Here is a 15866-nt window from a genome sequence, read left to right as displayed (position 1 = left end):
GGCAGCCTGAACTGGGGTCCCGGCCTGCAGAGGAAGCCCCTATACCTTGTCCTGGGCTCCTCCAAGGTCTCTTCTGGTCACATAGCTGTGCTCTGCTGAAACCCTTCACTTCTGCAGATCCGTGTAGAAGAGCCATAGTGTCATAGCCTCAAAAGGGAACCAACTCGATTCCACAAGCATGGCCAGTCCCGGGCCAACCCCATCATCACCTTCCTCAGCCTCCTCCCTGACTCTTCCAAGTGAGAATTCTAAGATGGCCCCCCCACCCGCCCCTGTGGAGCCTGTGCATACTCCAGCATTGGCTCTGCTGTCTACAGAGCAAATCAGAGGGCTCCACACTCTTGTAACTATTCACATCACAATCCTTGGCACAGTCTGACCAGCGTGAAGAGGTGTCATCTGCAATTAACGCCAAGACTGATAGCCCTGGCTTCACGGCTACCTCTCACATGGGAAACCAGAATCTCTGAACCTACACATCAGGGATGATCCGCAACCTCGACTTGGTCTATAACACGCAGCACTCAACATCCCAGAGGCATCTTTAGAGACTCCATGATAACGGCCATATTCGCTCCGCAGAGAACCACCTCCATGCTTTAAAGCACCCAGCAATGTTGCCAGGGCGCACACATCTTTCCCAATGTACCTCCATGTACGTTACATCTGTCGCACCACAGCCGTGACATCACAAGGCGCTAGCTGGAATCCTCATTATCGAACTCACAGGGACAGCTGTGCAGACGACCATCCGGGTACACACAACGGGAAGAGCGACTCAAACGGCCACACTCAACGCTACTGACACGCACCTCCCAGAGCCTGACTTGATGCCAGTTCTTACACCTGGGGTCTTTGTCAAAATCCCCAAATCCCATAGAGTGCAGAAGCGACTCAAGGCAAAAACCGGCACTGTCCTGCACCCGGAGGGGCTCCCTGCTGCACCCTGAGCATTTCCAAAACTTGCTTCTGCTGCCTGGTACCAGACATCACAGTCCCACAATGAGAGAATCGCAGGCTGGCTGACCTACAACTGAAGGACTGCCCAAACCAGGCCTCACATGAGTATTCAAACAAAAAACTTCCAAAGCCTGGAGGAACATTCCTCACTCCTGAGCAGCAACACATCCTGGGGTTTGGAATTCCTGGGGAAGTGCTGGAGTAGCTATACAAAGAATTAAGCAAGAAAAATAAAGCCTGATTTGACTATGAAGGACGAATCATCATTAAAAAAAAAAAGGCCAAAGATCCTCATGGCATTCAGGATGCCCCAGCATGACCGCAAGTGCATGGCGCTTTTACATCACCTCCTAAATAGTGGAGACCTCAAATGCTTCCAATTCCATGTTCCACATCCCTTCCTTGCTGGGCCTTCTCCTTAAAACCCTTCTCCTCTGGTCTCTCCCCTGAATAAGCAACTCCCACTTCTCAAGTTTGTGGTTAAAAAGAAAATGTATTCATCACACCAGGTTATCTCAAGATGTTATTCCCCACAGAATTATTTTAATAGTAAAGGACTTAGGGATTTAGAGCACTACGTATCATGCTCTAATAAAAACCCTTTGGATTTGAGTAAAAAGAAATACAATAAAAACAGAGTTCCAGCTCATGCCGATACCCAACCAGATTTAGGAACCAGTAATTCACATCTAAAAGGGCTAGGGTTTCAAAAGGCTGTGTCCGTCACCTTTGAAAACATTTTTGCCACGCCTTCATTGGACCCTCCAGACGGTGCAGAGGAGACGTGGGCAGAGACCACCAAGGTTCAGAAAAGTAATCTTGCGAGAGCACCTAACAGCCACGTTCTGTGGCTCACTCCACAGAGAATGTTGCAAAGCAGGAGTTCTCAACCAGAGGCAATCCTGGCCCCATCTCTCCTCCCTGAGGATATCTGGCAATGTCTGGAGACATTTTTGATTGTCACAAACTGGAGGGGATGCTACTAGCATCTCATGGGGAGGGCTAGGGACGCTGCTAATCATCCTACAATGCACAGGGCAGCACACTGCCCGCCACGACAAAGAACAATCCCGCCCCAAGTGTCAGGATTTCAGAAGCTAAAAAACTCCCAACCAAAAGTCACTTGAAATCCCCAAGGCATCCACTCTTGAGTCACAACCCCTCTGAGCAGCTTAGTCTGGAGACCGTCTCCCTGGCAGAGGAAACACTGTACCCAAGGACTCCAAGCTTTGCCGTTTTGAAGGGGTGGGGGGCGTCAACAACCCCTGATGGCCATTCGCGACCACTCTCCCTCACCCCACCCTGCAATGCCAGGCACCCAAGGATACTCAGGTCAGATACTCTTTTCAGAGTGTATTCCAAAACTTTTAAAGATACTTCTAAATCAATTAAAAAAAAAAAAAAACAAAACCTGTTCAAAACAAGCTTCAGCACTTATTACCTCATTTAAACTTCCTAGTCATCCTGTCATGCCGGGACTCGGAGTCACTATGTGACAGAGGAGGAGACTGGAGTACACAAAAAGGTTGAGGCAATTTTGCCAAGGCGACACAGCTTGCGAGTGGCAGACCCGCAGGCCGGGGAGCCTTAGGGTTCCGAAGCCACGTGGGAACTCGCGGAAGGATCCCAGCCCACGGCGGGGCTGGGGGGCGCGCCGACCCCAGCCTGGCTTCCACCCAGCTCGCACCTCGGCAGTGGCCGCCCTCCCCTTACGGATAGGTAAAAGCCTCAGAAAGGCCCGACCCGGCCCTCCTGCACCCCCACACTGCGGAGGGCGGCTCTCGGCGCAGACGCGGAGACAAGAACGTGGACGTGAGGACGTTGACAAGACGTGCGGACTTGACGTTGACACGTTGACGTGGACACGCAGCGTGGGGCGTGGGCAGCTCCTCCTCCCACGGGCCGGCGCTGCGTCTGCACAGAGAAGACCCTGTTCGGACCTTCCCCGCGGTGTGGGTCTCCGCAGGTGCCTCTCTGGCTGGCCGCTCCTTTTCCGCTGCAACCACTCCTGCCTGTGGCACCTGTCGGAGCTACTGGTTCACAGAGCAAGTCAGCGCCAAGGCCCATCACTTGTGCATTTAGGGTCCCCCAAACTTGCCTGCTCACTCCATCTGCTAGGACCCTTTCTGTGCTCCTTGGAGGCCAGAAGCCAGCCAAGACCTAGAAATCAATGAGCAGTGGCAAACCCCTGAGGTTTCCTTATTTTTCCTTCATTAAACTTCTTGCTTCCCTCAGTTTGTCTCTGCTTTTGTTTCACAGGAAGAGGTTGCTTGTGGACGAGGCGGGCTAGCGGTCCTGCAGGGGGAAACTTCACTTTCCTCCTCTGGCTGGGAATGATGCAGCACATTCATGCCCCTGGGTTCGTCCTGAGTCCTCACTTCCTGGTGGTCGAGCTTTTAATTTGATCACGGGGTTCCTGCTGAAAACCACCCAGCAGGGCTCCTTTGTATCCAGAGGCCTGTGACAGTCAAGAAATGGCATTTGGGGAAACTGTTCAGAGGCACATTTTTTTCTGCTACTTTACATGTATTCAGATCTAAAATTTGTGTTTCAGAAAACAACAGCCCAACAGATTTAATGGATTTACCCCTTTGACCTGTGTGCACCAGATCAGTTTTTTAAATTAGTAAACGTTATTCTAAAACTCTCCCACCACCACTGTCCTGCTCTTCCTTTCCGGAATCCACCCCTACTCTGGGACAGTCACTATATGAGTCAACAGAGCATCCTTTCTCTGGATATTTCTTACTGGTATGGGACACTAGTGTAGCCAGAGATCAGCATGTCATACCTGCCCAGTGAGTTCTGACAACTTACAGAAAAGGCATTATACTGCCCATATCTGGACCCTAATGGACTCATTCTAAAACAGCCCCAGCTCCTTTTCTTGACTGGATATCGGATGCCTGCAACTGGGCAAGGGTGGCTTTTTCCATTTCAGGCTGGATGGGATGAACCCTGACATCTGATGGAGGAGAAACAGGCCCAGAGAGAACTGAACATGTCGAGATCACAAAGTCAGTGGCGAGGCAGGGAATAGACCTGAGCTCTTGGCCTGGGCCAAGGTGCATTCATGATCTGGTGACATCATCAGAACCTTCTTCCTCTCCATCCCACAGAGAGTGGGCTCTGTGGACGGGGCCCTCCTTCCCCACTGCATGCCAGCCAGCTACAGGAAGTCGTGGCCTGAGGCTGTGAGCTGCTAAAATTCCGCTTGAGGGCATCCTGCCACTGGAGTCAGCATTTCTGGTCATGAGGGAGAGGACTAGGGCACCCAAGTTAAGATCTAGGTGGAGCCAGAGCGCCATCTGCTGGCTAATTGCTAAGTAACCCAAACCTTAGATCTGCTGCTGCTGCTGCTGCTGCTGCTGCTAAGTCACTTCCGTCGTGTCCGACTCTGTGCGACCCCATAGAGGGCAGCCCACCGGGCTCCCCCTTCCCTGGGATTCTATAGGCAAGAATACTGGAGTGGGTTGCCATTTCCTTCTCCAATGCATGAAAGTGAAAAGTCAAAATGAAGTCGCTCAGTCGTGTCCAACCCTCAGCTACCCCATGGACTGCAGCCTACCAGGCTCCTCCATCCATGGGATTTTCCAGGCAAGAGTACTGGAGTGGGTTGCCATTGCCTTCTCCGAACCTTAGGTCTACCTCTAAGATTTCTTGTGATCCCCACCCAGGAAAGCTGAGGGTTGGATTCAGGGCAGGCCCCTCCTGGAGAGATTTTCCTTTTTTCTCTAGATTACCCTTGGGAGAATCCCCAGGATTCCAACTGATGATAAAATCATATCCATCGTGTACAAGACCCTTTTTCTCTCTTACTGCATCCCTAACCCAGCATCCTCTATTGATGGCTTTATATGACCAGCCACTGGATACAATACTTTGAGGACTGGAAACAACAAGATACTGTTCTTCCCTCCATGGAATTTCTTGAGTGAGGCAGAAAAAGAAACACAGTGAGACAAAGATCTGATGGTAGGCAGTGGGATGGAGGGGGTAGAAAGGAGGACCAAGTACCATGTACATGGATCACAGGGGCTCTAATGACAGACAAGGTGTTTTAGCTGAGTTTTGAGGAGGAAACAGGTAGACACATGTGGGGAGAGGGGAAGGCACCCGTGGGGGGTGGAACAGACATAGCCAATACCCCTTCTCACTAGTCCCATGTCCCAGCTGCTTCCTCTTCCTCCCTCCCTCCATCCTAACTCACCATGGGTCACAGTGGCTGTCCACCTAGAGAAGCCACCCACCTTTCCTGGCTGCAGCTCCCCTCTCCCATCAGGTCCGTCTCCAGTGGGATTCCTGTGACTCTCCCAGCCCCCATACCTTGACCCTGCCCATGAACACTCACAAGCCCATCAACAATCTGGACACTTGAGAATTCAATACGTGGGAAATATTTCTTATGCAGGGGATTCAGCAAAGCCTAAACCATCCTTTGTCCCTAAGAAACAGAATTCATCCCAGGAAAGGAGAAAAAGTATGAAGGTGTCATGCCAAGAAGTGTTTTTGCAGGTTCAGAGGAAGGAGCAAGATCCCTGCAGGCTGTTAACGGTTGTTATACGTCCTCACCCATGGCAGGGTGGGTCCTGAAGGTGCAGGGAAACCCGGTCACCCTGGACAACAGCATTGTTTTCTCTGCTGCTGCTAAGTTGCTTCAGTCGTGTCCGACTCTGTGCCACCCCATAGACTGCAGCCCACCAGGCTCCCCTGTCCCTGGGATTCTCCAGGCAAGAACACTGGAGTGGGTTGCCATTTCCTTCTCCAATGCATGAAAGTGAAAAGTGAAAGTGAAGTCACTCTGTCGTGCCCGACTCTTAGCAACCCCATGGACTGCAGCCTACCAGGCTCCTCAGTCCATGGGATTGTTTTCTCTAGCCTTCTGATATTCCTATCTCATCTGGGGGAAATCAGCTTGAGCTAGAAATCTGTGCTGCCAGCAGAAGGCAGCAGAAGACCACAGTTTGATCAGAAAACAGCTCCTTTGTTACACTGTCTGTCCACGAGGTGGAGCAGCGGTTCTGAACCTTGGCTGCAGATCAGATTCACCCAGGGAGATTTATAGGAACAGTGACGCCAGGATCCCACCCCCAGAAATTCTGATTGTCCCAGGGTGCAATCCTAGCATCACACGTTCTGGTCTCCCAACAAAATCTTTATTTTTGTCTAATGGGGAAAAAATAAAGAAGGAGAAGCAGCAACCTCTCAGACCACTTTTTTCAGCCAGGGTTGAGAACCAGAGTTAAGCCTTTGTAACCCAGTCGTGGTTCACAGACCAGCAGCATCAACGTCACCTGGGAACTTGTTAGAAATGCAGAAACGCAGGACTCATCCCAAATCTCTTGAATCAGAATCTGCATTTTAACCAGATCCCCAAGGGTTTTGTGTGCATATCAGAGTTTGAGGAATGCTGGCCCTAGTAACCAGAAGGGCCCTTAGGGTGGGTGGTCTTAGTCCAGTGCCAAATCTAGTTTAGAAATGCAGAGATTGAAGCAAGAGGGAAAAGTCCATTTTCTCAGCATCACTGGCCATGTACTGGGTGGAATGCCACAGACCTCAAGATACTGACTCCAGGTTAGTACTCTTTTTCCCACAGCACCCAGAACTGGGCTTGGGCATCAGATGGCCATAAATGGTGGTGGGAGTTTGATGGGGTTTTGGAACTTCCCCATAGCTCTTAGTGCAAGGACAGTGGGTATCCCAGAGTTGGCGAAAGTACCATTGGCTCAAGGAACTTCCACCCAAACAACTCAACACACATACATGATATCACCCAAATATAACCTCTCACCTTGAGTGACGCTGTGGGACCATCTCTAAATCTAGGAAAACAGAGAAGAGAAAAACATCAGTGTGGACAAAAGTGTAGCCAGGGAAGGGTTCCTGCAGGCTGGGCTTGTGAGAGGGGTGGGTGAGATTTCAGTGGCTGGTGGAGGGAGAGGCAGGTTTCAGGCAAAAAGGCCAAGATGAATGAAGGGTATTAACAGGTCAGGAAGGGGATTTGGTAAGACCAGGGAACCAAGTTAAGTGTTGGGCAGCTGTGAGAGATAAAGCTGGATTGGGGCAGTGGCTCAGGGCTTCCCTGATAGCTCAGGTGGTAAAGAATCTGCCTGCAATGCAAGAGACCCCAGTTCGATTCCTGTGTTGGGAAGATCCCCTGCAGAAGGAATAGGCTACCCACTCCAGTATTCTTGGGCTTCCCTTGTGGCTCACTGATAAAGAAGCCGCCTGCAATGTGGGAGACCCCTGGGTTAGGAAGATCCCTTGGAGAAGGGAAAGGCTACCCACACCAGTATTCTGGCCTGGAGAATTCCATGGACTGTATAGTCCATGGGGGTCACAAAGAGTCATATATGATAAGTGGCTTTCACTCACTCACTCACTGGGGGAGTGGCTCAGAACATAGACAAGACCCTGAAAGTAGACAGAGGGCTGCTTAGTAAAGCTGATTCAGATCCTGGGCTGGAGGCCACAGGGAGCCATAGAAGGTATTGGAACCAGAGGGAAGTCTGGGCCTTTAAAAGGCCTTCTGGGATGTATTGGACATGGTTCAATGGAGGAAGGGGCTATAGGAACCCTTACCCTGGGAGCTTGCTGAGGGCAAGACTAGAGGCTCATTCATCTCAGGGTCACCAGCATTTTCGTAGAGCCTTGGCATTGAAAGGTCTCCTCTAGCTGACCATATCCATGGGAGGCCAGCCTTCAACACAGTGGCCGTTTAAGACTCAAGGTCTAGATCAGAACAGGAAATGTAAGTCAATGCTCTTGTGACCTTGGGCTTGTTCCATCATAGAGTGGGGACCATAACAGAAATTCCCTCGTAAGGTAAGAATTGCCTGTGATAAGACACATTCTACCCCTGGTGTCTAGCTGGTGCTCCATATCATGACGACTCTATTCTACTTCTTAACCCTTGTTCTTCCCAGGTAAGATAGCACTGCCTTGGTTATCTCTTTGAGTTACTCCTTCAATCTCTTTCCCCTAATTAATGCTAGCATCCGTTGAGTACTACATCCATATCAAAGCACAAGCTCTTTTAAGCCTTCAATAATGCTTTGAGATCAGTTCTATTCATTCCCTGATTTAAAGGTGAGAAAACTCAATGACAGAGTTTTACACGCACCCAATAAGGGTTTGAATTGGGTTAGGATCAAGCATCCCTCTCTTAACCACACTTCCATACAGCCTCCTAATGAGATGGCCCAGGACTCTGTGGCTCCTCCATGACTCTCAAGCTACACATTCTCCCTTAATAACTCCTCCTCTGGCAGTTGTAAGGACCAATCTCAATTTTTTTGTTTTTGGCCTTCATCTTCTTTGATCAACAGACCCACATTTCCAAAGGCCAGTATCTACATGGATGTCTGTCTTCTTCTGAAGCCTAACCAGTCCCAAGTTCCCAGCCCCCCTCCTCTAGCCTGAGCCTGGGTAACTCATGCCTTGTACCTCCCAACTTCATGCTGTCTAGAAGAGTGGCCATGCTGGTCTCCATCCCCAGGGTGGGGTCCTGGAGGACAGACTGTCTCCCGGTGCCTCTCAAAGACCTGAGCACACTCAACACAGGACCTACTGTCTCTCCAACCAGTGTCCCCTCCCTGCTCTCCCATTTTGAATCACAGCACTGTATCCTTCCTTCATCAGGTCCTTTAAGATCTGAAAGTTTTCCTGGACCATCCCTTTCCAGCAGGCTTCTCACTCCCCCAACAGTCTTCTCAACTCAGAACGGGCTCCCAACTGCCTCTTAGATTGTTCCCTTCCCCCACATTCCAGAAGCCCAACTGCTCCCTGCCGTCCTGCAAGCTCAGGCCAAATCCAAGCCCGCTTTCAGTTTTGTCCACACTGTGGCCCCTGTAAGAGTTAGTTCCAATTATGTATCTTACTCAGTGAACCATAAACTCCTTGGGGGCAGGAGCTGTGTCTTTTTAATTTTTGTCCCCTTGACACAGATCACAGTAACTAGCACAGAAAACCACTATAACATATTTGAATAAAAGAATTTGGGGATTCGGTTAAAGCAGAAAGTGTTTTGATTCATAGGGAGCATTTTATTAAAAAAAAAAAAAAAAAACCTAACAACTTGGAAGTTGTATGTATTTATGACACAGAAACTTATAAAACTGCCCACTCCCACAGTCCAGGTCACTCTGACCCTTGCATTGCACACCTGACCTCTTTTTATTCATTTATTTCTGTTTTCACCCACTAATGTGTGTGGACTATTCAAATACTTCTTGAGCTAATGAATCAAAGAGATGTTAATGGTTACCTGATCCAGGAGAATTTACAGCTGAATACTGGAAATACCTAGGAAGTTTGTTAAAAGTACAATCCCCAAGCCCATTCCCAAAATTTACTGAATCAGAATCTCTAAAGGAAGGTCTGAGGGCTTCCACTGTGATTCATTTGTTTTCAAATTTTAACTTTTCCTTTTAAAGTACTTTTCAGACTTACAAAACAGTTTGAAAATAATAAAGTTCCCATATACCCTTTACCCAGCTTCCCCAAATATTGACACTTAACCTGTCATGCAATGATCAAAACCAGGAAATTAATAGATACATAAACTCATCTACAGACTTTATTCAAATTTATGCAGTTGTCCATTGATGTCCTTTTCAAGTTTCAGTAGCCAATCCAGGATCCTATTGGGCACTCTAGACCCCCCTTCCTAACTCCCCTCCCTCCCCCCACGGCCTTGGTCACATCTCCCAACCTCAACCCCAAATCCTCAGATCTCCCAGTCCTTTGTAGGCCTTTCTATAGAGAAGTCTCTAGGTAATCAATCAATAAGCTAAAACTAGTTCTTGTGTATCTGCTGCAGAGGATTTAGAAAATTTCAGAGCAACCTCTGCCACAAAGGTAAAGGAATCATCTCAAGGGAAGAGTAAAGATTCAGGAAAGTGAAGGACAGGGAAACATTCTCTGTTGGTTCTGGGCCGCTGAGCAAGAGGAGTTCAGGACAGGGGGGCTTTGTAGGTGACCAACATCGGATTAGGATGTGTGGGTAGGTGGAAGGAAGGCAGGAGCAGAGGCTGGGAGCGGGGCTGGGAGGTTCCGAGTGGGTGTGCAGGATGGCGCATGGCCTAACTCTTCCAGCTGAGAGACCAAGCTGCAGAGCCCTGAGAACTATTTCCCCAAATGTTGTGAGGTGCCATTCAGGATTGGGCGCAGGGATACTTTGAAAAATGTGTTTAGAGAGATTCCTGGAACAAACCGTGTCCTCTGCTCTACAGCTTCTCAAGGCTGGACGACGGGGCAGGGTGGGGAGGAGGGGAGGCAGGGGCGGGAGGGGAGGCGGGGGGAGGGGAGGGAAGGGAAGGTTGTAGGGAGCTCTGGCCACACACCTCTCATAGCCTCCGAGAACCTGGCCCGCTGGAGGAGCTGCCTGTACCGCAGCCGGTTTCTCCCTGTTCTCGGGGCAGAATTTGTACCAGGCTAGGATGACCCGGAGGGAAAGCCACAAGGTCAAGATTGGGTAGTGGCTGAGAGAGAACAAATGCCAAGCCCTGACTCCCGGCCAAGTGAACTCTTTGTTCACTAAACAGGCGCACTGAGTCTAGGCAGGAGGTGGCAGTAGAGAGGGGCTTAGGGGTGGGGTCCAGAACCTCCTCGACCATCCTTCTGAATGTGGTGTTCCCAGGGGTGGCTCAGATTCTGTCCCTGCATTACAGAACACCCAGTCAAGGGAGAAGACACATAGGGAACAACTGAGAACAACCTGGAACCACAGGATGCAATACAGTCACTTAAGTGCCCTGGGAAATCAGAGCAGCAACAGGGAACCAGTGTGAACGACTGTCCAAGAGATGACCTGAAACCTGCGTTCAGCTGAGCACCAAAGCCCTGAAAGGGGTCAGTGGGGGCAAGGGGCTAGACCCACCAGATACACTGTTCCCTGGTGAAAACAATAATTCCACGAGGGCTGAGAGAGAGAATAAGCCGCCCAGCCCAAGGCAGTAATCGTACCTCGTAATAATTGTTGGATAAACGGGATGGGGTAGTGATTCCTCGGTAATAATGCCTTCTGGGCATCGGCAGCAGAAATTCCCGTGAAGAAATAAGGAAGAAATGCCTTCTGACTTATATGTTCTATGTTATATGTTCTGCCCATCCACTCATTCATCCATCCACCCTGCATTCTTGTAACAATAAGATTTTAAACCCTGCCTAGAGGGAACGCTGCTGCTCTTCCACTCTCCGAAATGCAATGCTCTATATGTAATAATGCAGAGTACATCGTGAGAAACGCTGGACTGGAAGAAACACAAGCTGGAATCAAGATTGCCGGGAGAAATATCAATAACCTCAGATATAAAGATGACACCACCCTTATGGCAGAAAGTGAAGAGGAACTAAAAAGCCTCTTGATGAAAGTCAAAGTGGATAGTGAAAAAGTTGGCTTAAAGCTCAACATTCAGAAAACTAAGATCATGGCATCTGGTCCCATCACTTCCTGGGAAATAGATGGGGAAACAGGGGAAACAGTGTCAGACTTTATTTTTTTGGGCTCCAAAATCACTGCAGATGGTGACTGCAGCCATGAAATTAAAAGACGCTTACTCCTTGGAAGGAAAGTTATGACCAACCTAGATAGCTGTGGTGTTGGAGAAGACTCTTGAGAGTTCCTTGGACTGCAAGGAGATCCAACCAGTCCATTCTGAAAGAGATCAGCCCTGAGATTTCTTTGGAAGGAATGACGTTAAAGCTGAAACTCCAGTACTTTGGCCACCTCATGTGAAGAGTTGACTCATTGGAAAAGACTCTGATGCTGGGAGGGATTCGGGGCAGGAGGAGAAGGGGATGACAGAGGATGAGATGGCTGGATGGCATCACCGACTCGATGGACATGAGTTTGAGTGAACTCCGGGAGTTGGTGATGAACAGGGAGGCCTGGCGTGCTGCGATTCATGGGGTCGCAAAGAGTCGGACACGACTGAGTGACTGATCTGATCTGATCTGATATGTAATAAGGACACAAAATGATTTGAAGGAGAAAGCAGAACCACCAGGTTGAATAAACAAGTAAGATAACAAATCCAAGGCAATCATGGTTTCTCCTCCGTCTTTCCAACTGAATTCACATCCAAGAGTCTTCTGGAATCTTCTCTCCCTTCTCCTAACTCATCCCCACTCCTAAGGCCGGCTCAGGGCCTGGAGAGTTCACGCCCCAAATTCTTCCGAACCCCTCTCTCCTCCTCCCGCCCTCCTGCCCTGGCCCCAGGTCCCTTCCCACCCTTCAGGGATGCCCCTCCCCCCCCGATGCCCATCTGCAGCGGGTGTCGCCCCCTCCAGCTTTCGTCCAGCCGGACACCCTCCGTTTGTCAGCAACACAAGCCCGAGCTCACGCCCCGAGCGCTCCGGCGACAGTGGCCGTCTGGGCGGACGCCCCCAGCGCCGCCCGCCGCTCGCGCCGCCTCCTCCCTGCTCTGCGCATCCCTGCCGCCCGTCCTCCCGCCAAAGCCAGGCGCGTGCTCTCCGGTTTCCCTCGGAGCCTGTGCCAGCGCGGGACCCTCGCGTGTTCTGCCGCGCCTACTCCTGCTCGCTCCGCAGAACCCCACCGGCCGCGCGCACCCTTCCACCCCCGGCGAGCGCGGCTGCACGAGCCCACCTCCTCTCTCGACCCCCTGAGCTCCAGGCAGGCGCGGGACTCCCTCCCGCCGCAACACGGCTCCATTCCCGGAAGAAGAGAGGAGCCGTCCTTCCCCAGCTGTCCCGGGACCCACCGGCGCTCTGCCTGCAAACACCGACTCCTGTGAGGCTGTTAGGCCAAAGGAAGCGGCTGCAGGCACTTTCCCTTTAGCGGTAAAGAAGATGTCCTGTCTGTCAGCCTTCTTAGCGCAGTGGGCAGCGCGTCAGTCTCATAATCTGAAGGTCCTGAGTTCGAGCCTCAGAGAGGGCATAATGTTTTGCTGCCATTCACAGAAAATAATCTGCTTTCCGGGATGGCGTTTACAGAGGCCCCGCGGACTCGGCAGGTAGAGGGATCCTCACATGCTGCCAGAGAACAGAAGTAAATGCTTAGGTCCACAGAGAGCCCATTCAGCCACAGCCACGAGGGCCGATCATTGTCCCATCTTCCTGCGGGGAAATGGATACAGCACTGCTGTGCAATTAAATTCGTCTCGCAACATCTGTGAAAAATCTGTTTCCTATACCACTTCTCGGAGAAGGCGATGGCACCTCACTCCAGTACTCTTGGCTGGAGAATCCCATGGACGGAGGAGCCTAGTAGGCTGCAGTCCATGGGGTCGCTAGGAGTTGGACACGACTGAGCGACCTCACTTTCAGTTTTCACTTTCATGCTTTGGAGAAGGAAATGGCAACCCACTCCAGTGTTCTTGCCTGGAGAATCCCAGGGACGGGGGAGCCTGGTGGGCTGCCGTCTATGGGGTCGCACAGAGTCGGACACGACTGAAGCGACTTAGCAGCAGCAGCAGCAGCAGCAGCATACCACTTCTGACTTCCTTTCCCCCAACTTCCTCTGTGTGCTCCCCTAATGGCTCAGCGGTAAATAATCCGCCTGGAAGGCAGGAGACGCGGGTCCAATCCCTGGGTAGGGAAGATCCCTTGGAGAAGGAAATGGCAACCCACTTCACTATTCTTGCCTGGAGAATCCCATGAACAGAGGAGCCTAACTGGCCCCAGTCCATGGGACTGCAGTCAGACACCACTGAGCAACTAAAACACGACCTCCTCTACGCAGATCAAGGCCGGGTCTCCACATTCTTTTTCTGCTGTCTCCTGAGACTGTATCCTTTCTCCAGTCCAGACCAGTTTCAGTTTCTGGGAAGAACTGGGCTGTCAGTGCAAGTCGTCCACGTGGCCCCGGAAAGCAAGGTGAAGGCTGGCATTGATGACCTAGGAGTGGCCAAACTTTAACTATAGCTTTAGCTAAATCCTTCCATTCTTTTTAGATTTTTTTTAATCCTTCAATTTTTGATTATTCAGTTGACAATAGCTTCCAGTTTCTTTGTGATTTTGCCTCTACTAATTATTTAGACATATATTTCTTAATTTCCAAAACAAGGAAATTTCTTGTCCCAAAAAAGTTTCCTTTTTATTGTTTATTTCTATCTTAATTGCATTATGGTCTTAGAATATATTCTGTAAGAATTAAATACTCTGAACTTTATGGCTCAGTATTTAGTCACATCTGCTGTTTGTCATTATTACATAATTTTATTTAGATTAACATCAAATTAATGTACTGAGTTAATAATAAATTATAAATATAAATAATAAAACTTATTAATATATTATTATACTCTATTATTCCAGTAGTTTTCCTGTATTAACTTGGAAGCTGTACCCTTGTTTAGTATTCTTTTAGTAACTAGCCTTGAAATTACACTACTCTTTGACTTATCGTGACTACTCTTAACTTGGACTTTACCTTCTTTCCACAAAAGAAGAAAAAGTATACAGTTCTCTTATTTTATCTTTTCAAAGTCTTACTCTCCCAATTTACATGCCTTTTTTTTTTTTTTTTCAGTTCTCTTGGGTATACATCTGATTGAATTGCTGAGTCTTATAACTCTACCTTTAGCATTTTAAAAAGCTACCAAACTGTTTTTCAAAGTGGCTGCAATGTGTTCTACTAATACAATCCCAGCAGCAAGTTATGAGGGTTCCAGTTTCTCCATAAACCCGGCAAATTTGTTACTGTCTGTCCTCTTTATTCTAGCCATCCTGCTCATGCAATATTCCTTTGCACTGTGGGTTTGGTTTGTGTTTCTCTGATAATGTTGAGCTTATTCCTGTGCTTATTGCCATCTGTATACCTTCTTTATAGAAACAGCTATTCAAATCTTCTGCCCTTTTTTAAATCGTTTTGTCTTTTGTTGTTGAGTTTTAAGAATTCTTTACATGTTTTGGATATAAATCCAATACCAGAAATATCTTTGCAAAGGTTTTTACCTCTTCTGTAGGCTGTCTTCACTTTGTTAATGGTTTTTCTTGAAGCCAACTCTTTTTTGACAAACATTACCCTTATGACAGAAAGTGAAGAGGAACTAAAAAGCCTCTTGATGAAAGTCAAAGTGGATAGTGAAAAAGTTGGCTTAAAGCTCAACATTCAGAAAACGAAGATCATGGCATCTGGTCCCATCGCTTCCTGGGAAATAGATGGGGAAACAGTGGAAACAGTGTCAGACTTTATTTTTTTGGGCTCCAAAATCACTGCAGATGGTGATTGCAGCCATGAAATTAAAAGACACTTACTCCTTGGAAGGAAAGTTATGACCAACCTAAATAGCATATTCAAAAGCAGAGACATTACTTTGCCAACAAAGGTCCATCTAGTCAAGGCTATGGTTTTTCCAGTAGTCATGAATGGATGTGAGAGTTGGACTGTGAAGAAAGCTGAGGGCCAAAGAATTGATGCTTTTGAACTGTGGTGTTGGAGAAGACTCTTGAGAGTCCCTGGGACTGCAAGGAGATCCAACCAGTCCATTCTAAAGGAGATCAGCCCTGGGTGTTCTTTGAAAGGACAGATACTAAAGCTGAAACTCCAGTACTTTGGCCACCTCATGCAAAGAGTTGACTCATTGGAAAAGACTCTGATGCTGGGAGGGATTGGGGGCAGGAGGAAAAGGGGACGACAGAGAATGAGATGGCTAGATGGCATCACTGACTCGATGGACGTGAGTCTGAGTGAACTTCGGGAGTTGGTGATGGACAGGGAGGCCTGGCGTGCTGCGATTCATGGGGTCGCAAAGAGTCAGACACGACTGAGCGAATGAACTGAACTGAACTGAACTGACCTTGAAGAAATAAACAATGCATATAGAGTTGAATGTGTCCTTTTTATCCTTTTATGATCCAGTTTCTCTACTTTAGTCTCCAGAAATTACCCATCTTGTGAATTTGATCTTTAGAATTCCCTACCTTTTAAAAATACTGTATAG

At 48.9% G+C, this 15866-nt stretch overlaps 1 long non-coding RNA gene and 1 other non-coding gene across 3 annotated transcripts; one reads left to right on the top strand and one right to left on the bottom strand.

Annotated features, from left to right (window-relative positions):
* Window positions 1–272: 272 nt before the first annotated feature.
* On the bottom strand, window positions 273–8701 carry LOC139177095 (uncharacterized). Of its 2 annotated transcripts, XR_011561523.1 has the most exons (4): window positions 8407–8701; window positions 7543–7692; window positions 6752–6782; window positions 273–3418 (listed from the first exon to the last, which is right to left on the bottom strand). It is a non-coding gene; the product is annotated as an uncharacterized lncRNA (long non-coding RNA). The 2 variants fall into 2 exon arrangements; XR_011561522.1 differs by having other exon boundaries at window positions 7543–8697.
* Window positions 8702–12786: 4085 nt separating this feature from the next.
* TRNAM-CAU (transfer RNA methionine (anticodon CAU)) lies at window positions 12787–12859 on the top strand. The gene has a single exon. It is a non-coding gene; the product is annotated as a tRNA-Met (tRNA).
* The last annotated feature ends 3007 nt before the right edge of the window (window positions 12860–15866 follow it).

The sequence above is a fragment of the Bos indicus genome, chromosome 18 (assembly GCF_029378745.1).
Source record: "Bos indicus isolate NIAB-ARS_2022 breed Sahiwal x Tharparkar chromosome 18, NIAB-ARS_B.indTharparkar_mat_pri_1.0, whole genome shotgun sequence".
NCBI lineage: Eukaryota > Metazoa > Chordata > Mammalia > Artiodactyla > Bovidae > Bos > Bos indicus.
Note: the sequence above shows the minus strand (reverse complement) of the source record. Positions and strands in the feature narration are given on the sequence as shown.